The sequence below is a fragment of the Strix uralensis genome, chromosome 2 (assembly GCF_047716275.1).
Source record: "Strix uralensis isolate ZFMK-TIS-50842 chromosome 2, bStrUra1, whole genome shotgun sequence".
NCBI classification, from domain to species: domain Eukaryota; kingdom Metazoa; phylum Chordata; class Aves; order Strigiformes; family Strigidae; genus Strix; species Strix uralensis.
The window spans coordinates 123,419,567-123,440,714 of record NC_133973.1 but is presented as its reverse complement, the minus strand read 5'-3'; positions in this window follow the sequence as shown (position 1 = coordinate 123,440,714).

The window sequence follows — 21,148 nt, the reverse complement described above, 5'->3', positions numbered from 1 at the left end:
TAATTTTACTGGATTTTCCTGTCTTTTTATTAGCAAGTGATTTAAAAAAAAGGGGGGGCGGGGGGGGGGGGGGGAGGGGGGAGTCAGGAGCAGCCCAAGCGGCTTATTCTTCAATGTTATGCAACAACAAAATAGAGTTCCATAAAAATGGTATGTCAGATCTCACCTGAAATGCCCTTCTTCCTTCTCCCATATATGTTATTTCTGAGTACTCTAGTGTGTTTTAAATTATTTATATTTACCCACTTTCTCCTTGTCCCATATGTTTTTTCTGAGTACTCTAGCGTGTTTTAAATTATTTATCTTATTTACCATCTGTGAGTTTTGCTTGCCTAACACCTGAAGACTGTAGTGCTAGGTGCTCTTCATCCCCAAAGGAGAGCAGAGTTCCTCCTCTCCAGAATTCAGGTGTCATCCTGTTTAAAGTTATAATGTAATGCAGAAATTACAGTCTGACACCAAACATGCTGCCCCACTACTGTTACAGGATGGTTATTGGCAAGCATGATTTTTTTGAATGATGGTGAATCCCTGTTCTAGTTTGACTTCCGAGAGACTGGAAAAGTTCCAGCTTTCATATTCCATTGCTTTGATTTCTGCAGCCAGTTGTCATAGCAGGGGCACAGAGTCCTCCCTGTGCCAGTGCCACTGTTCCTGCTGGAGGGCTCCTAACCAGCACTTCAACCTGATGTAACAGTGATTTTTTTAAAGCTGACAGTTTTATTCAGTCTTTCACTCATAGTTTCATTGTTAGGCATGCAAATACAATTGTCTCAGCTCTCTTGACTGACAAGTGACCCTTTTCAGACTTCACCAAGCGATATAATCCTTTCATACCCATCATCCGCTGTTGAAGAGTGTGACCCGGAGGCCTCTGAGAGGTTCAGCTGTAATTCTGGACTTTCAAAGTCTACAGTTGAAACGAGATATTAGTTATGTGTGTGTATGACAAAATCCCAGACCCACACTTCTCTGAAACTGCAGATGCCTTCTGGTTAGGCCAGTGGCCTTCAGCCTGTGGTTTGCAGGCTGCAAGGGGCAATGGATGTCAGTGTAGTCCAAGAAGTTGCTAGCAAAAGCAAAGCCTGTGTGGCAGCCTTATGCTTTCCGAAAGTACAGGAGAGAGTTGGACTGCTGCTGAGAAAAGTTCTGGTGCCTACAAAAGATGACAACTGCTGGACTTGTTAAAGCTCCCCTGCTGCTGCAGCCTGTACCTGCCACCTCCTTCATTCCTGCCCACAGGTGATTCTAACAACACAACTGCTTTAAAGCCCTGGGGTTTAGATTTATATACACCAGTATGGAAAACTGTGTGACTTCCTTTTGTTTAATTTTTGTTTTTCAGTTAAGACATGACTCTACTTTTAAAGGTCTTTACTCCTGTAAACAGCCTTTCAGGACTGGTAATCTTTATATGGATATAGATGCCTCTAAGAGTTAATCTGAATATGATAAGCACCAATAGATCACCGAGAAGCAGAAATTTCTTTTTGCAGCTTAGTGACAAGAATGCTAGAGAACATGTCTCCCAAACACTAATATCAGTATCCAAGTTCCTCTCATCTGTATACTAGCCATGGCTCAGAATATAAGCTGGTTTTACATGCTAATCCATGATTGCAGTATGGCTTAGGTTCCTTACAACTGTGATCTCTGCTGGTGAAGTTTACTGTTGTGATATGTGGATTTTGCTTTATCATCACCTTGAAAATAATGAAGTCTGGTGAGGTTCATGAAAATAGGAAGAAAGCAGACCTGTACTGCTGTACGAGGCCAGAGTTTCTTAGTTGCTCTTAGAAATGTCTCACTTCCAATGAAGTGAAGACATCTGGTGGACTTGTCTATTTGTGGCAACTGGCTTCGCATTTGTTTGCATTTTATTTTTAATGTCACTAACATCTAACAGATGACCATGTTGTTGACGTGAGTGCATTGGTGACAACTGAAACAAAAGATAAAGATGTTTTTTAAAATGCTGTCAGGTACACTCTAGCTGGGTACACATTGCCCTGGATAAAGAGGACTCCCACCTTGTAGTGGCACATCTGACTTTCTGCTTAGCCTTTAAGTGAGGCATTTTACCATTTCCCAGGAAAGCTGTGTGACATGGTTTTACTTGTGTCCTGGGAGCGCTGAAATGTTAATGTTTGCAAAATGCTTTGAGGGTAAAGCATTACTTAAGTGCTTCCTATTAATTCATTCGCAAACCGTACTATTTTGGAGGTCTTTTACTCGGAGGGATCACCGTGTAGGGTATAATTTTTGCAACGTAGTATAAGGCATACATCTGATTCTACTAGCTTAAGCCCACAAATACATTACAGAAAGGTAATATGTTACCGCATATCAAATGATAGTTTTCACTGACATGTGGACACGGTAGGAAGAGTGAGCTGATTCAAGTCAGCCCTCCTCTGCTGGTCACCAGTTAAGTTGAATTACCTTGTATTTGGTGAAAGACAAGGGTACACAGTTACCACTGACAGATTAATGTGCACCAGTTCTTCCTTCTCTGAAAACTTTTGTGCCTAAGTGCCTAGGGTTTTGGTTACTTTTCAGATTCAGCTTTCCCGTTAGGCTTTATCCAGTCTTCTTTCTGGGAAAACAAAGTAATCTTTTAGGTGTAAAAGTGCATTGATTAATAATGAGTGTGAGGGGGAAAAAATCTTGCATCATTATACATATATACACATAGAGTAATGCTGCATGCATTTGTGTGTGTATCTATATATAGATACTCTATATATAAACACTAATTTCCTGCCTGAAGATAACTCAGATTCTCACGAGCATTGTGATATTTGTTCTAGGCTCATAAGGAAAAAAAAAAATCCAATAAAAGTGCCATCCCAGTTATAAAGTCTGCATGGTTGTTGCTTTTTTTAAAACCTTCAGGTTTTTAGGTGTGATGTAGGAGCATTTTAGTCAGAAAACCAAAATTAATAACGAGAGAGAATGTGAATGCACATGTTATTCAGCTGTGCTGCCTCTAGAGAAACCAGTCTCAAGCAGTCATAGCACGCCATATGTAAGTTAGTTTAGCTTTTGGGACTTAAAGGCACCTTGAACACAAAGACCCCCAAAACCAAAGGGGTGGGGAAGAGAAGATGGGATGCCAGTCACTCCCCTCCTGTGAGAGTGCATCTGTTGCTTTTTGGCTGGGACAGAAGGGAAGTTGGCTTCAGGTAAGATTTGTCTACACTGAAGTTTACCTTCAAGTTTACTACATAATCCATGCTATGGATCTTAGTGTATGCACATTCTGTAACTGCATAGTCATATATGTGCATACACAAAGAGATGTGTATATGTGGCTAAGGAGATAGAGAACTGGTACATTATGGAGCAAAATATTTACTCATGGTAGGGATTAAAGCCCTAATGGGTGCCTAATACAACTGAGTGCCGTGTTCCACTGATGGCACATACTGTGCTACTTGCTTGAGTTATTCTTTTTTAATAGAGGTTAAGATGTTTTTGGATTACTTCCCCATACCCAAGATCCCATGACAGTTGCTGGGGTTTCTTTTGTTTTTGAAGATTTAAGCTGCCTCCATGGGTGGGCCTAGACTGTTTTAAAAAATGTGGATTTATTCCACACTTGAGTATAACTATTTCTGTGCTATGACTTTTGTTGCTAGGTATTTCTTTGGTAGAACAGTAGCACTGAAATGTAAGATGGCAAGCTGATGTCTAGGCATTTGAACCTGATTCAGGGTGCTTTTGAAGTCAGAAGTCTTCGACCTTAGGTTTTGAATCAGCCCTTTGGATTGTGTGCTGTGCTTGCATAGGACCTAGTCTGCTATTGGAACAAAGAGGAGATTTTTATACCCCATAATAGGCAAACTGAGTGCTCTAACTGCTTCTAGCACTGACTCCAGTGGCCACTCTCTTAGGCTTTTCTTTTTGTCTTTTTTCCATTATGTCATCTGTAAAAATGTATGATATACTTTCCGTGTTATTCAAATACTCAGATCTCAGACAGGATGTTTGCATTTTATGCATTTATATGTATCAATACATTTGCATGTATTTGTGAATTGTATTTAGAAATACACAAAATTTGGAGTGGCTTCGAGTGTGCTGTAAGACAAGATCAGGCAGTGAAGTGTTTGGAGAAAAAATGGAGGCAAACCAATAAAGCCAGATACCCAAGTATGTACTCAAAACTAGTCAGCTACAAGAATTGAAGATTAGGACCTGGTAGCTCAGCAGATAAAATTGCTTTTGTGACTCAGGAGAACATCACAAAATTGATTTATCTGTCAATTTTTTGCTGTTATAAAAATGCATATGCTCTCATGAGATGCACAAATGCAATGCAACAGTCACAAAGCAGTTCTATGCTGGTTCGTATCAATAAGCAGCTGGAGTGCTGGTCAGCCTTTTGGGTACAGTATTTGATGAAAGACATGGACTGAAGATGGTCCAGAGGAGAGTAGTGATGATGAGGAAAATGTGAGAGAGGAAGATTACAGTAGTTGGGCCGTTTATCTAGAGAAAAGCAGATTAAATGGTTAAAAATGATCTTCAAGTAAAAAGCAACTGCTACTATGAATCTATTATCTGTAGAGCACAGGACAAGAAGTCATTAGTTAGATTGCAGTAAGGTAAACTTCAGGTTAGGAAAACCTTCTTTTACTCTTCTGGGTGCCTTGTTGGGGTGCCTGAGGAGGCTGTAGTAGCATTATCGTGGGAGAACTCAAAGAACAAGTTAGACAAGCATCTCTCAGAAATGGGATAGAGCTGACCCAGCCTCGGGGTGGCTGGGCAGTCTCGCTGACCTCTGAAGTCCACTGCCAGGCACCATCTCAAAGAACTGGGGCCACTGTAAGAGTTCAAGCACTAGGTTAGAAAATGCATCTTTGGTTCAACTAGTAACCCCTGTTGCTCCTGTAATTTGTTGTTAGCTAAGGTAAACACCTCAGAAAGCTGCAGTTTTGACTCTGCCACTTTGGCAGTTCCTTACAATGGATGATCACACTGATGGTGTAAAAATGGAAAAAAAAAAAATACTTACTTGCTACTTAAATTTGTCCAGTTGTGGTTTCCAAACATTAGTTCTTTCTCTGCTTAAGAAGTCCTTTAGTACCTGCTCTTTTCTTCTATTGAAAATATTCACATGCTTTAATTAAGCTCAACTGCTTTAATAAACTGGACAAAATGTTTCCACTGTGGTATAGGGTGCTTTCGTGCTATCTGCCTTCTAACTAAATGTACTGCATGTGTTCAATTTGTCTGTGAATTAACACAGCTAGTCGAGTTTCAGTGTGGCCGAGATACAATAGATTGAGCACAGCTCCCACTTGGTAGGAGAAAAACCTCCTGTGGAGAACTAAAATCATCCTGAAAATCATCCAGCCTTTGTGGAAAAGATGTATTTTTGGCTGAAACTCTAAGGGAACTACTGATGAGCTTGAAGCTAAGCCCGGATACCAGTCTTGGCAAAAACAAAAGCATCAAACTGGGTAAGAGGGGAAAAAATCCAGCAGAAGTGTGTGGTCTTTTGTAATGAACAGTCTTTTGCACGTTCTCCGGTGCAGAGCAGTGTGGTAAAAATGATGGCCTGCAGACTTATACATCATTTGTTTACTGGTATATATTTCCCTTAAGGGAGTGGCATATTTCCCACCCCCTTCACCTCAAAACTTTCTCTTTATGATATCTTTTTTCCCCTTTTTCCTACTGAGGATGGTCTTTCTTGTAGTTGACTTCCTTCTGTTTGCAATTCTGCCCTTGGATAAACAAGCCTCATGAGACTTGAAAGAGAATTTTCTGGAATATAAACCTGTTTGGGACTCTGCAGCACTTTCAGTAAGTTAAGATGAAATGCTCTGCGTTTGGCTCAGGGTCATTAAGTAATTCACTGTACTTATTGCCAAGCAAGGACTATTTCATATGCTGTTTTCCTGGCTAAATTCCAACCTGGCTAATTCATGTGCCCACCTAAATTCCTCTGCACGTTTGAAAAGAGGAGATGATAATCTTCACTTGCCTCTAAAACGCTTGTGCCCAACCTGGCTTGTGCAGCCTGCCTTCCACAGGTGCCTGTTTCATGGGTGGGTAGGTGATAACTCCTATTATGTAAAATACTTCAGGCTCTCTCAGGATGAAAGGTGCTAAATGCATGCAAGTCATTTATTATTTTGCTCAGAGCCTGCCAGTTCTGCCTGAGCTGGAGACATGCACGACCTGTTCTGACTTTTCCAAAACAGGTTTTAATGTGCACTAAACCTATTTGCCAGCGCTCCTGTGCTGCCTTTGTTTCTAAATTTACCCTGTTGCACAGCTGATTAGGGAGACAGGAAGCAATATAGCTTGAAGCTTTCAGGAGACAGCCCCTCCCTGAAGATGTACTTTAGTGAACTAAATGTACAGCGAACAACATGCAAGAGGTGGTTTCAAGCCCAGGCATGCCAATTTAGGTAATACCATCAAAGAGTTTGTCATTTCCTTCAGAAGTTCACTAGCATTTTTTTTTTCCCCCCCCTCAAATGATTTTATTTTAAAATGCAGACAAGATAACATTGCTGCTTCTCTCTGCCCCCCATTGAAGGAGTGGGACTTTTGGGAGTTTGGGATCAGCAATGTCAGCACTGGAGTAGGTTAAGCAGCACTTTGGTGAGCTTAAACTAGAGCTTTGGAGCTGGGAGTGGTTTCTGTTCATCCCCCTTATCATTTTGGCAAATGCCTGAAGAATTACTGTCTCTCCCTCTTCTATTTTTGGACAGAGGGATAGGAACACTTTGTTCACTTCAAGCAGTATTTGAGTCCAGTTAGCGGAGAACTCCTTAGCACGCCCGTGCTTCCCTCTTGCACAGAAGACAACACACCATCTTTCTGAGGTTATTAACTGTGTGATACCCAGCCTGCACCTAACGCCAGCAATCAAGATGCCTGATCTACAAAATGCACTGCTTCTCTTGATTCCTTGATATTGAAAAGAAGGGATTAAAAATATAGTCATTTTATACAAGCAAGCTTTTCTAGTTTGCACTACATGGAAAGGAACACAGCAAAACCAGTAATTTGATACTTCTGACTAGTGAAGCAGTCACTCGTGAGTGGATGGGTAGGGGTATCGCACAGGATCACAAGCCAAACCTGAACTGTAATAGAGCACAGACTTCAGGCAAACCTCTTCCCTTCACATGCCTCACCTGTGAAATGGGCATAGCTAATTTGACCCAATGAAGATAACTTGCTTTATCAAGTAATTTCAAGGTTTCTTTCCCTTGCATGCTAACAAGTCATTCTTGAAAGGCATCCACAAGAAAAAATGCAGGGTTTAGAACTACCCAAATTTTTCCAGAAAGTGTGAAAACCTGGCACAGAAAGGCTTCCTTGGGAGCCAAGGTGCACTCGGCCTGCTGTTCTCCAGAGGTATTTCAAGTGTCTTCTCTTGGAGCCTAGCTCATCAACAGTGTTACCTTCGTAGGCTTGGCAAGGCTTGCATCTGCCACAAAACTCTGGCACGCCAGAAAACTGCCCTGGGAAGCCTGGTATCCCTTGTTTGTACCAGAGGGTGCCTAGACTCTGGTGCTTTAGATACTGCACAGCTTTTTCTATGAAAGACAGGAGCAAATGCTACTAAGTCAAATCACAAATGTAGAAATGAATTGTCACAGGTAGCTCAGACCCTGGAAAATTCTCCCTGGAATGTTCTTCAAATGCATTTGTTGTTCAGTATAAACCTGTTAATGCTATTCTGTCTAGTGAAACAAGGGAAACAGAAATCTGTAGTCAGTCTCAGTACCGAAAAAAAATGGTTGCAAAGGTGTAAGTAAGCATGCAGTCATGCCCAGTACAATTACGTCAATGAGAGCACAGTCACTCATTTGTTATTTCCCACAAATTTTACTGATCCTGTAAAGCTACCTTAAAATGTTTTTGCTGAAAGGTAAATTGCTTGATTCATCCATTCAGTAGGTATGTGGAGTCTCTACGTCATTTACAAAAAAATCATTACGTTACCTTTGCCATGATTCTTTAGTGGAGGGTGTGATGGCCAGGTGTCAGAAATATGTATAAATCCCATTCCCAGGGTGTAGTTCAATTATCAAAGCATGACCATAGTTAAAACTTAAGGAACACTGAAATAAGTGCATCCTTCCAGAAGGTGGATAGATAAAAGCAAACATAGAGCCAGCTAATCCAACATCCTTGGATAGCTGTTGCTATGCTGTAAATTGCAAATTAATAAAGCAATTGTTGGTTTAGGTCCTATTTTATTTTTCTGTCTGGGGAAAAAAAAAACTTACTTTGAAGCACAGTTGAGGGGCCAGTAGGAGGTGCATCCTCTAAAAGCGATTTCTCCATTTAGCTGGATTTTTTTTTTCCCTGATTTATAGTAGTAATTAATTTACATCTATTACTTTTAAATTGCTGCTTGTTTTTGGCTTTAAATAATGTAAGAGAAGAGCTCAAGTTGATACCAGCAGAGCCCCCTCTCAGCAGATCTCGAGCTGTCCCCCTGCCAGTGCAGGCCACGGGTTTTTGTGTGGCTGAGTGAATCACCCTGATCCTAAACACGCAAATTACACTTGAATGCTACAATTTTAAATAAGCTTGGAGCTCTGCACAACGTAATTAAGAGCCGTGACAGGGAACTCTAAATGTTGCTTCCAGCCTAAAGTAAATCACAGATCTGCCTACAGGACCTCCAACAAACTGAATCCAGTTTTGCTTGATGAATACTTCCACGTTTTTAACCTTCCCTTTGCAGTGAAAATTCCACCTTTGTGTTAAAAGATCTAGGAAGAATTGAAAAGTAATCCGAATGCTACAGTGCCAATCTGCTTTGAACCATCCGTGTCCCTGCCAGGGTGCCAGATACTCTAACAACCCTCCATGCATTGTGGTCCTCTCAGCAGAGACCCCCCCAAAACATAGGGGATTATATATAAGAGCCTGGGATCTCTTGTCCCAAGAGTGAGTCACTGCTCAGGCCCCAGCATCCTTGCCCAAGAAACTCCTTGGAAACCCACACAGCTTAAAGATCCTGTGCCAATGGGATTAACCCATTAAATCCACTAACAACGGGGATTCCACCCCCCCCCTCCCCAAACTGGTCTTCTGTGGCAGTGCTATATCTGGGCAAAGGAAATATTTTTTTTAAGATATCCGTATAGCTTTAGGACCATCTGAAAAGAAATGTGGGCTGAGAGATTGGGCTTGGTGCGTTTGGAGAAGCCACCAACTAACTCCCGCTGGTGGGATGGTCCCTATGACACTGGTGCTGTTGAAATTGGCTGAGAGCAGTTGCTCTCCAGCTGGATCTGACTTTCGTTATTTTGTGGCATTTGTGTGAATAACAGTTTTTAAGTTCATGGCTGTCTGGGGGAGAGAGTTCATAAACATCAGACTCAGGGTGAATTTTGCTGTGTTACCAGCTGAGATAATCTCAGTTACTCACTGACGGACAGAAAAAGCTAGGACTTCATCTCTTCTCCTTCACAACAAATGAATAGTCTACAAATTATAACTGAAATTTTTTTGCGCTTTTTGGCCCTTCCCATTTTTTCTTCTGGCCTAATTCTGTCGCTTTTTCCAAACCAAAGGAATTTGAAATGGATGCAGCCAGTGCTATCTGAAGCAGTAATCTTCTCCCTCCTTTTCCCAAACAGAATAGCTCCCTCAACCCACCTTTATGGAAAATTGAGATAAATAAATACTGTCTCCCTATAAAGAAGAAAATACTTGACAACTAATTTTTAAAGAGATGGAGTTTGCACCAACTGCTTACGTAAAAAAGAAAAAGGAAATGTATCCTACATAGGAGTGTTAGCTAATGTATCCACCAAACCATGGACACCCAGGTGAATAAGATGATCTCAACAGCAATTCAGAAACTTTGGGACTTTTCAGAGGAGTATTGGTAGCGATCACACTAATTCTGAAAAGGTAATACATTAGCATGGACCCATAATGTACAACCTGAATGTCTTCTTCCTGTTGTTTTGAAAACCAGAAGATATTCTCAATGAAGATTACATTTAATTGTGTGCTTGAATGATATTTTTACCAAGTGTGAAGTAAATGGCAGTATGCGTTTCTTGGTTTTGTTTAAAAATTTCATTATTCAACCAAAATTCTCTTATGCAGAACAGTGCTCCACTTTTGAACTGATTATGTCTTAAACTGAAGAATTTCCTTTGTCCTCGATCCTTTGCCTCATAAAAAATAATCTAGCCATAATAGTCAGTTGGGAATGTCCATTTCTAAATGCTTAATTACTTCATAAATGCCCAATGTTAAACTTTTGTAAAGACCAGAACCTCAAACAGAAGAAAATACTTAGATAAGACATCAAAAAAATCCCAGCTCAGTATAAATCTGAATAGTGTTTATGATCCTGAAATAACTTTTTAAAGGGTCAGAGCAAAGCGGGGTTTTTTTAGCTTAAGATTTCCTGGATCTTAATATATTTGATTTCTGTTAGATTTAACTTTAGCATCATTATTTTTAGGTTGTGTTTGCTTTGGAACAATTCTAGCATCCTAAGTTATTTTTATTTTGTTCACGGTGAATACTTACAAATGTAATGTGGGTACTTTAGCTTTTTTTTTTTCATTGTTAAAACTTTCATGCCACTTGTGTTGAAACAGCAAAAGTATGTGTCATTTGCAGTGATATAAAGAAAATCATCAGCCTTTTATATCAATTGATTTTTTTATGATAGATTAACCAAATCCTTGGTAATTGTACTTAGTTATGCAGGAGTAAATAAAGAAATCTCTCTGGCAGCTTAAACTGGATCTTCAGCTGCTGCATCCCTAGAAGTGGGCTCAGGTTCCTCTTTCCCTCGCCCTATTCACTTGCACATGAAGACGAAGGAGGGAATGAACTGCTGGAGCCAGTTAGGAGATCTGCTCCCCTCCCAACTCCCAGGCAAACCACTGCCTGCCCATACACAAAGGGGAGAAAAAGCCTTTGAAAGCACACTGGAAGGCAGATGATGTGCATTAAGGAGTAATATTCCTCCATTAAAATGAGTCAATGCTGAGATATCATGAAAAGTTACCGTGTTTGGTGCTGCTGAAGATGTATGCTGAGGGGAACCTGCAGAGCCCTTGCTTTCAGGTGATGCTTTTGCACAGGGACCTTCAGGCTCTTGGCTACATGTTGCAGCTCTTGTTGGGCACTATTGTCACCAACCATTAGACTGAAAGAGAAAGGCTCAAGAGATGGGAACGTCCTCTGTCAGCCTCCAGAGAGGCTGGATGTGACTCAGTACACCTCAACAGCCTCGTCTCCCTGTGGAAATTTTCAGGAGACCTTGAAAAATTTCAATAGTTGTTGATATCTTTGTAAGAACCATTGCCCCAGTCATCCTGAGAGATGTGACAGCTCCATTTTAAACTAAACAAAGAAGATTTGCAGTATGAAAAATCGTATTGACTGAAACTTTGGCACTCTGACAGCACTTGGGACTTGAATGGAATTGAAAAATAAATACATTCAGTACTGTGTAGGCAATGAAAGCCTTACCTCAGGATTATTTGGTTTATAATTTGTCCCACACAAAGAGCTATGTTAAGATTGCCAAGTTAGCAGTCATGGGAATGACAGATTGAAGGCTGCCAGGCAATCCTACCCTGCCTTCTCATATACATTATTTATGCTTATTCATTGTAATATAGTCTTCAAAAAATGTGGCTACAAATCATCTTCCCTACAGAAGCACATAATGAAAATATTCAGTGAATGAGCAACCAACCTATACTATGTAAAAGGAGCTTGGAACAAAGATTAATTTTTGAAAGACAATGTTACTTCAGATTTTCTTGTTTCAATGCACAATAAAAAAAATCATTTTTAGTTTTTCTGTTGTAAAACTTTGAAAACAACTGTTCAAGATCAACTGAAAAAAATCTTAGATATATTTATCTATATCTTTGCACACTGTGTTTCTGAATTTTGTTTCATACTTAAACACAAATTTTTTTCCCTAGGAACATCTTCATCTCCTGGAGCAAAGCTCTGTCGAGGCAGGTACCCCGTTGCCAACCACGGCCAACAGCAGAGAGATTGTAAGCACAGGATGGTGCACCTATATACAGATCTGTTTGAAGTCCAGAGTAAAGAAGTATTTATCACAGACTCCACTCTGTGAATCTGGTGTAGAAGCCCTGAATGCTCTCCAGGCAGGTGGTAAGCATTTCAGTATTCATTACACCATGTGGCAGAGAGTTACACAGTTCTTTGCCTAATTAACTGTTGTGCAAATAGCCATTGCATTTTACTTGTCTTCAACCCTGCTAATTTTATTTGATGTCTGATTTTTGTAACAGAAGAGAGGGTGAGGAGTAGTTTCTTATTCACTTTCTTCTTATTTATATTTCATCTTTCTCTCCTTAGTCCTCTCTGCTTTTAAAATTTAAAACTGTAGCTTGTTCAAGTACTCCCTGTGTGAAATTGGTCCCAAACCTCCGTGCCCTTGTAGCCCTTCTTGGAGTCTTTCTATTTCTACACTGTCATTTTCAATAGAGAATACTTCCCAGAGATTTCCAGGCAGCAGCCCACCCTGTATTTCTCCAGTGCGTAATGTTGTCATCTCCTCTGTTCTCCACTCTCTATAACTTTCAACCCATTCTGGTCAAGCTGATCAAACTGGAACATACTGACCTTAACAAAAGATATCACTTAAATGCGTTCTAAACAATGCCTAGCTGAGAATAGTGTTTTCTAGGATTAAGGATGAAAATGGTGGAAAAATCATTCCTGGAACTTTCCCTTATTCCTGCTTTTCAGTAACGCTTACCACCCTGGCATTTCTGTGCCCAGCTGTGTTATGAATTTTTTTCTACACCGTGCTTTGAGATCTAAGCTCTTACCACTAGTGGTATGGTATGGTATGGTATGGTATGGTATGGTATGGTATGGTATGGTATGGTATGGTATGGTATGGTTGCATGCTGATGGCATTGATCAACCAGGGGTGCTACTGCTGAGCCACCCCTTGCTGGGCAAGCTCATGGCTCAGGACACTCCCCTGGAAACTTGAAATGTTGTTTTGAAGGAAAATAAAGAACATCAGTGATCATGAATTAAGAAATAAAGGTAAACATGCAATGTTGTTCAGGGTGCAATCATCTCAACAAACTTTGTAAGTCAACAGGGGACATATCTAAACTGAGCTAATCCTTGTCTCCATTTACAGTGATCAGAGAGATAATAGTGCTTTTGGGGCAGCCAGAATAAATGTCTAAACTAAGTTAGATCAAAGGTGCCCTAAAAGTGTCCAATTATCTCCATTCATTGTAAAGGAAACTGATGCTCACGTGGTTGGATGCGGGTGTCTAAGGTCAGCTGTGAGGAACCCCAACCCTTGGTATCGAGCCGACTGTATCTAGGAAAGTCAAGAAAGCGTTGTGCTGTTTTGCTGGTGAGGTCTCTGCATCCAGCTCCCCTTGCATGGAGAGGAGAAGGTAGCTGGAGAAGGTGTTCAGGATGACACTGGGAACTAGACCTTGGAGACTTGGGCAGCACCAGGGATGAAGGAGTTGTTGTAGGAATAGTCACTTGGGATGATATGGATAAATCTGAAGGTGAGCAGGGGATGACTGGGGCATGAGGGTGTAGAAGCTATAGAATAACAGGGTTTAATGCAAGAACTAGAAGGGCTCAGGGTGCTGTTGCTGGGGTTGAGTTATCGGGAGAATGCTGGGGTATTCAGATGATACTGGGGCTAAGAGGCCTGAGGTATAACGGTCACAAGGGCAATGGTATTGGGAAGATGCTGAGGTGCAGAATGACATGCTGGCATGACTGGGGCAGAGGTTTAGTTTTACAGGGATTGAAAATATTGGGGCGCGGAGCTGGTGGGGGTGTGAGGGGAGACTGGCTGTTGGCTTGGCTGGGGAACAAAGAGATCGTTAGGACATATGAGTAAGGATACGGTTAATGGCCATTGCTTCTCGCCTTTCTTCAAGTTCTTCCTCTGTAACCACTCTGTGTTATGCTTCAGGGCCTGCAGCAACACGTGGTATTAGGGCCTTTTATCATCTCTGTGCAGCCCAGCCTGGCGACAGCTGCTCTTTCTTCCCCCCCAAGCAGCAAGGAAGGAGCACAGACAGCTAGTCTGGCTGTGCACCACGTCTCACAGCTCATCCCCCCCCGCAGCATTAGGGGAGAGTGTGCGTGACAGATGGCAGAGAAGTCTGCCCCGATCCCAAGCTGAGGTGCTCCAGGGAGAAGTGCTAATGCATCTCCCTGGTAGAGAATTTAAGCTTTAGACCTAACCAAGGAACAGGAGTAACAGGTTTTTCAGCCAGTGCAGGAAGCCCCTGCAAGCAGGAAGAGCCACACCTGCTGTGCCAGTTGACTTCCAGATTTCCACTGGTAAAAGAGGAATGGGGTCATCTGAGCTCTGCTCTGAGCTCTGGAAAGGACGTGGCAGCTATCACCAAGATGTTTTTTTTTTCTCTCTCCCTTCTGTTCTTCCTCCTCCCCCTCCTCCTGACTACTCTGCTCCTCTTGTCCTGACAGTCACCCTGCTTCAGGTCCTGCGCTCCTTGCTAGGCTGAGGTGCTAGTATTTACCTTTCCAGTTCCGTGTATCATCACAGTTTTATTCTCACTGGTTTGTAATCAAGTGCCTTTTTCCCTTGACACCTGAGCCCCACTTCCCTGTTCCGATGCACCTTCAGCCCTGAGCCTTGGGGTGCAGCTGCAGCCTGGGCACCCGGAGGCTGCTGGTTGACCCTGCTTGGGCCAGCGGCAGCGTGGGGTGCAGGCAGCGTCCCACTCTGCTGCCTGCTGGGGACAGCTCTGCCAGCGCCTGGAAGCTGGCAGGAGACCCTGTGCTGACACAACCCTCTGCAAATTCATCTGCCAAGCTGACAAGTCTCTGCTAAAGTACGTGAGCTGAGACTTTTAAAAACACATTTATAACTTGGCTACATCTTCTGGCATCGGGGTGACCTGCCCCTCTTTTGCCAAATTTCAAGCTCTTGCTCAAATAAACGGTTGCCTAATCTTGCCCTGAAAACCACAGAACCATTTTTACTGAAACTGCCCTCCCCTTTCCTCCTCCTGAAAGAAAATGGAGGGGGAAAGAATCAGCCTGAGGCCAAGCCTTGGCAGAAGACATTTCAGCCTGGATGAGTAACATCTAACAAACTTACCAGCAACTGAAAGCAGGAGCTTATAACGAGAACTGTCAGACGATGGTAATTACAAGCAGTGCTACCAACTCTGTCTGCAACGTGCATCACCCAGAAAAGGAGGGAAGTGCATAAACGGTAAAGATAATTTTACGTAACCTGAAGAATTGGATGCACGCCTTGGAGTCTCTGTTTCTCATCCTATTTCGTCTATCATTAGCTTCCCTTTGTTGCTTCTCGCAGTCGTGCTCTTCCTCCTCTGCAGCTCCTTGCCATCTGGAACAGCATTCCCGTAGTCTTCTATCAACTCTCTAATGTCAGCTTTCAGTTCAATATGTATCTGGGATCCCTTGTCTTTTGCTCTTACTTTTCTCCTCATTCTGCTAATTTTCATCTCTGAAATGGTTTACTCAGCTCAGAATATTTGGGGTTTTTTTTTGAAAAGATTATAAAAAGGAGGCAAACCTAAAATACATGTGATCCTGAATACATTAACATTTATGATACTGACTTTCCCTGGGCAATTTATGTAAAGATATTTCCTGATCATGAACCATTATTTAAATTAGAAGAAGGCAAAAAAATCAGTGGGGAAAAGCCATGGACATTTTAGATTAGATTAACTCCATTTAAAAAAGATACCTTTAGTAAAATCTAGTCTATTCCCAAAATCAGAAATATTAATAGATATTTCATTTCACTCACTGCCTGTTTTTTAATGATTTTTTAAACTGCTGATGCTGAAAAAAATCTCCAAGCAAGGAAGAAGTATGAATTTACAATTTAGCATAGGAATAAGCTTCAGATAAAGGCAACTAAAAAACCTGATAGTCTGTAATCCCCATCTGTGGATGCTGTTTGAATCTCATTTATATACTCTTCAGATATAAGATTAAAAATAAACTAATAGATGTGAGTGGCATACTTAGGAGAGTATGTTGCTCACGCACCACACTGGATAAACTATCCACAGGTCAACTCGCTTGGCCAGCTCTTGCTTGGATTCACAGACAGTTAAAATTCTGCCTAGACAGTTGTAGGAAGGATTCAGCCCTTTCACAGCTGTGAATCCAGGAGCCAGGTTTGTTATCTAATCTGGTATCTTGTATAACACTGGCTGTGGGGCTTCCCTGGATTGATGTTTACTCAATTAGACCATAATCTTCTTGAAAAAGCAATACCCGGGCACAATTTTATGGTAGCTCTAGGTACTTCACACACTGATCCCCCAGTTATGAGCCCCCAGGTTTTGCATCTGTAATGCTTGCAGGTTAACTATGGGTGTAACTTGTGAGCACTTAAAGTTACCTAAATAGTTGGCACCCTCTTAATGGTGATGAATCCCTGTGATGTGGAGTTACCCAACTGCTAGGTAACAGCAGCAGTTTAATCATGGTCATACTAATGGACATCTCTGTTACCCAACAGGAAAAATTTTCCTCCCTGGAATGAGAACTGTTCTAGCAACTGCAGATGTTTAAAAGGAACATTTAATTTGAAAATAGTCTATTACATTTCAATAGCAGGCTCGTTTACATAATATCCTGTTAAACTAATTTACAGTCTACTAATCGATGCAATTACCTGGGTTTTCTATTAGTGAAAATCTCTTTTCCCACTAACTTGGAGCAAAGGGAGCATACTACACTGAGGAGGCGTTTGCCTTTGAACAGATGTTGATTCCTGCTCTGGAGATATTTGCAGACGTCATCAAGAAGACAACTGGGAAAGAATGATCAAAATTGCAAGAAATTCACATTTTTCTTTATTTATGTGTTTTATGATTCAAAACTCTCTTTACATGCTTTATCTTTCTGGTTTCTTCACTGTCTTCTGGAGAAGGCACAGGTAATCGGGTGGTTTGGTAGGTGGTACTGCAGGTTAGAGGGATGTGGTGTGGTAGGATGATGTGATGCAGTTGGGGTGTGGGGAGCTGTCAGATGGGTCTTGACCTGTTTCCTTCCCATGTCTGTTTTCTGTTACCCAATTACTGGATGGTGCTTGTAAGAAACCAGCTCAGAAGGAGAATGGTTAATTGCTTGTTGGTGCCTCCTGGGAAGGATCAGAGCCCAGAGGGGGTCAGGAGGGGACTGGGGGAGAAGCTGGTCCCCAGAGGCAGGGAAGGGGCAGGGACACGGTGGGTGGTGCTGAGCCAGCCGGGTTTAGCTCTCTGGGTTGCATTTCCATCGAGGTTCAGCTGGAAAATAAAACACATTGCTGCATCTCTGAAAAGCACTGCAGTAGGTAAGTCAGCCTGAGGGCTTGAGCAAGCTACGTGACAAGAGGGGTAAGAGAGACCGAGCAATATACTGTATCTGCGCTTTTTAAAGCCTTTGTACTCCTAGTATGAAAATCATAGCACAAACTCTTTGGTTTCCTTAATGTCATTGCCACAGCTGGGCGAGCTGGAACAGTATCTTCATTGTATTCAAATGCATATGTGGTCCTAGGTTTCTGTATCCCTTTTCCCATTACTGTGAGGTACTGGGACAGCTGTGGGGTAGTATAAGCTCTCCTTTAATCAGCCTTGTTCCAAGGGAGGCCTGGGAATTGCAAGGTCATAGATGCCGGCTTGTGAAACTGCTGAATGAATCAGGCAGGAGCAGGTTTGTTTACACCAAAAGCTGGTACACAAACAGCTGGGCAAGGCAGAATGAGGAGAGACAAAATGCAGATGCTCTGCTCCAGCCAGAACCGAGATCAAATATACTTTCTAAACAAGCTCAGTAACAGATCTCCCAGATGTTGAGAACCAGATGTAACAGATGATTTATGTGCTTACAAATTGAACGTTGCAAAGCTGGACTTTAAGGATCTTCCCATGTGGAATGGAAGCTGGACCCCATGTTAGGCACCCACCTTCCCTCCATGCAACATTTAGGAGCACTCAGATGATCTCAAAGGGATCCAAAATGCCAACGTGTAGAGCAAGAGCCACCTGATACTAAGCTGTTTTCTGGGAAGCTACTTGGAATGAACCAGCAAGAAGTTCTAGGGACAAGCATAGATTAAAATTTTGCCTTTCAGGGTTTTCACTGCCTTGCTTTACTTAGGGTCGATAGCTCAGAGACCTCCCTTGAGTCCAGCTGTCTTTGCAATTCCTTTCTTTCCTGGAAGAAAGGCTTAAGCTTATTTTAGAAGAGAGGAGGTCGTTAAGTTGTCATGATAGGACATATTGCATGGGATCTAACATGCTTATTCCATATCCCTACTGATTTTGAGGAATTTCTGTGTCCGCATGTGCTCAAGTCTCCAGTCCCATGAGTTGTGCAGTGCCCATGACCAATTAAGAAGTTGTGCTCTTGTGGCTGCAAATTGGTGCCATCAGCTGAAGAAGGCGATCCAGCCCTGGCATCTGGGCTATCATGCTGGCCCACCTGACCTAGTAGCCTGCTGCACAGCTCATAAGCCCAGGATGTGGAGGACCTGTTGTGAATTCCCTCCTTACTTTGAAGAGTTAAAGCAGTACAACCAACATGTCTGGGTTATACATAACTTGGAATAACGCTATGATTTGCTGATCTTCCTATAGATGCTTGGACTATCGAGCAGCCAAGGATTATAGAGTGCTGGGGCTGAAGATGCAAGTGCCTCCTCTGGTGTGGGAGAGTGGCAGGCAGGAGGTGGATTTTGCTCCACCAAACCACCTTAACAAGAAAAAGAGTAGTCAGGCTCCTTCTTGCTTTGTTTAGACCCATGACTAGTTGTCTTTGGCTCTATTATTTTGGACTTAGGTGCTCTGATGTCTTATAAACAGCTGAGAAATCTACTGCCACATCTGGCTCTGAGTGTTCACTTGACCTTCAGAGGTGTGTGAGTGCGATGAAGAAGTACATGACAAAGGTTAGTAATAACTAGAATTTGTAGCCTTTGAATCTCTGAGGGGGATTGTTTTTCTCTTCATTCAAAGCTGAGAGAACCTGAGACATCAGCTGTCTCTCTGATGCTTCTATTTTAAGCAGGCTGTATGTGATAAGCAAGCAGCGAACAGGCTGTTAAATGTGGAATTTGCAGAAAGGGTTTGTGTAGTCTGCCCTTTGCTGGTTCCAGGAGAGCTCTGTTCACTGCAGCAGTGTGGTCAGGTACCCCAAAGGATACTCACAAGTTGTCCAAGTGTTAACCTTTTACAGGATGTATCCCAGGACCGTTGCCTCTCCTTGTGTCCCACACCAGCACGCAGATCCCCTCTTGGAAATGAGCCCTCTCTGCCTGCTTTCCACCAGCTCGGTGAGGGAGGACACCGAGACCCCTGGCTCAGTGCGGGCCATTGTGGCGGCCCTGCTGCAAAAGCAAAAGTGGCCTGCGCTTTCGTTTTCTCCCTGGCTTATCTCAGCCAACGGTAAATGCTTCAGTAAAGAGACGGTGGGTGTGTTTGTGGAATAGCATAAAGGGCTCTCTAGGTTGTAGTGTAATCCAAAGAATAGATCCATAACAGCTAAGTCAAGGAGACAGAGCTAGCCAAAGCTTTAGGCAGAAGTGTGCCAGTGAAGTATAGAGAACATAGGTGGGGGGCTGAGTGCACTTTTATCTAATTCAACAAACTATCTTATCTGGTGCCAGGGGAAAGCAGTTCTTACGTAGGTACAGCAGCTATGTGTCTTCATGTATCTTCTGTGAACAGCATTAAAATCTCTTCCCACAAGAGTTACTGCCCAAAAGCCCCACAGAACAGTTGGGGTATAAGAAACACTTTGAAACATTACATTAAGGGTTTTTTCCCTGTGATGGAGGGAACGACCCACTCATATACTTAATGGGGCATTCATTTCAAGGGAGGCACAGAACTGGCAGAAAATACTGAGAAGTGTCTGAGCTATTTCTGATGCAACTGAAATTCTGTATTTTACAAATTACAGATTTTGTTTGCTATGTTACAGGTATATTTATTAGAGATACTACATTTGTATTTACAGATTTAATGTTTTCTGGAGCAACTTTCCAGACTCCAGGACCATGTGCAGTGTAACAGAAAAGCCTGATTTGGTGACGAGATGGATGAAAGCTTCCTGAAATACTTGTCGATAAGAAGAAGAACGTGGGTGAGGGTGGGGGACTCCTCAGGGCTCCAGCCCCATGGTGGGACCATCGCCTGCCCAGGACACCCGCACATCCACTCAAAAATTAACTTTTTTTCCCTTTTTTGTCCACGCGGTGGTGCTAAAACAACACCAGCCCTTTTCTGGCATTTTCTCACTGCCGTGTGTCAGGCAGAGTGTCTGCACTCCTGGGGATGTTCAAGTCACCGCTTAAAAAAACTACCTCTGCAAATCCAATAGCCAGGAAACCTAATTAGCTCCCTGGTTCACTGCTTGATACCCTTCATTTCCAATGGAATAGAGATATGCAACACAAAAGACTCATCATGCCTAATTACATAAGAAGAGGTTATCAAACTCATGGTCTTGATCTTCACTGTTGATTATAATTTAACTAATTTTTGATTCTGTGTTGTTTTGAGAGAAAAAGTGAATGGGGTAACTACCAAAACTGTTTTCAAAAATACTTGACAGAGAAGAATTGATGCTGCTAGGCAAATTTTGATGGGAAAATATTTTTTTCTGTCAATCAACTGATACAAGAAAGATGGCGAAAAACTCGAAAGTTTAATCTGCAATACACAACTCTCTTCAGGTTCAATTACTTTTAAACTAGTGAGGGAGTGAGCCCAAGCCTCAGCATCCAGCAATCCTCAGCTCATCCCACGTGGAGCGGCACGCAGTGAGAAAGATCAGCATTTGAACAGCCAGAAATGTTTCCTAACCCTAATTCTCAGAGTCAACACTCACAAAATGGCAAGTGGCTCAGTATGGCTGAAGGGGAGGATTCTCTGAAGTTAAAATCGGTGAGAAAAACCTATATATAATGTGATGTGATTGCATTTATTGTATTAATTCTTGTAATGTAACTCTGTGTGGACAATTGCAATAGTATCTCTGAACTCTGGTTTCATGAAAAAACTCGAGGCATCCCCAGCACTCGCCAGCACACAGGCGGTTAAATCCTTACAGACAATGCTGTGCTTTGTTCTCCCTCTTCATACCA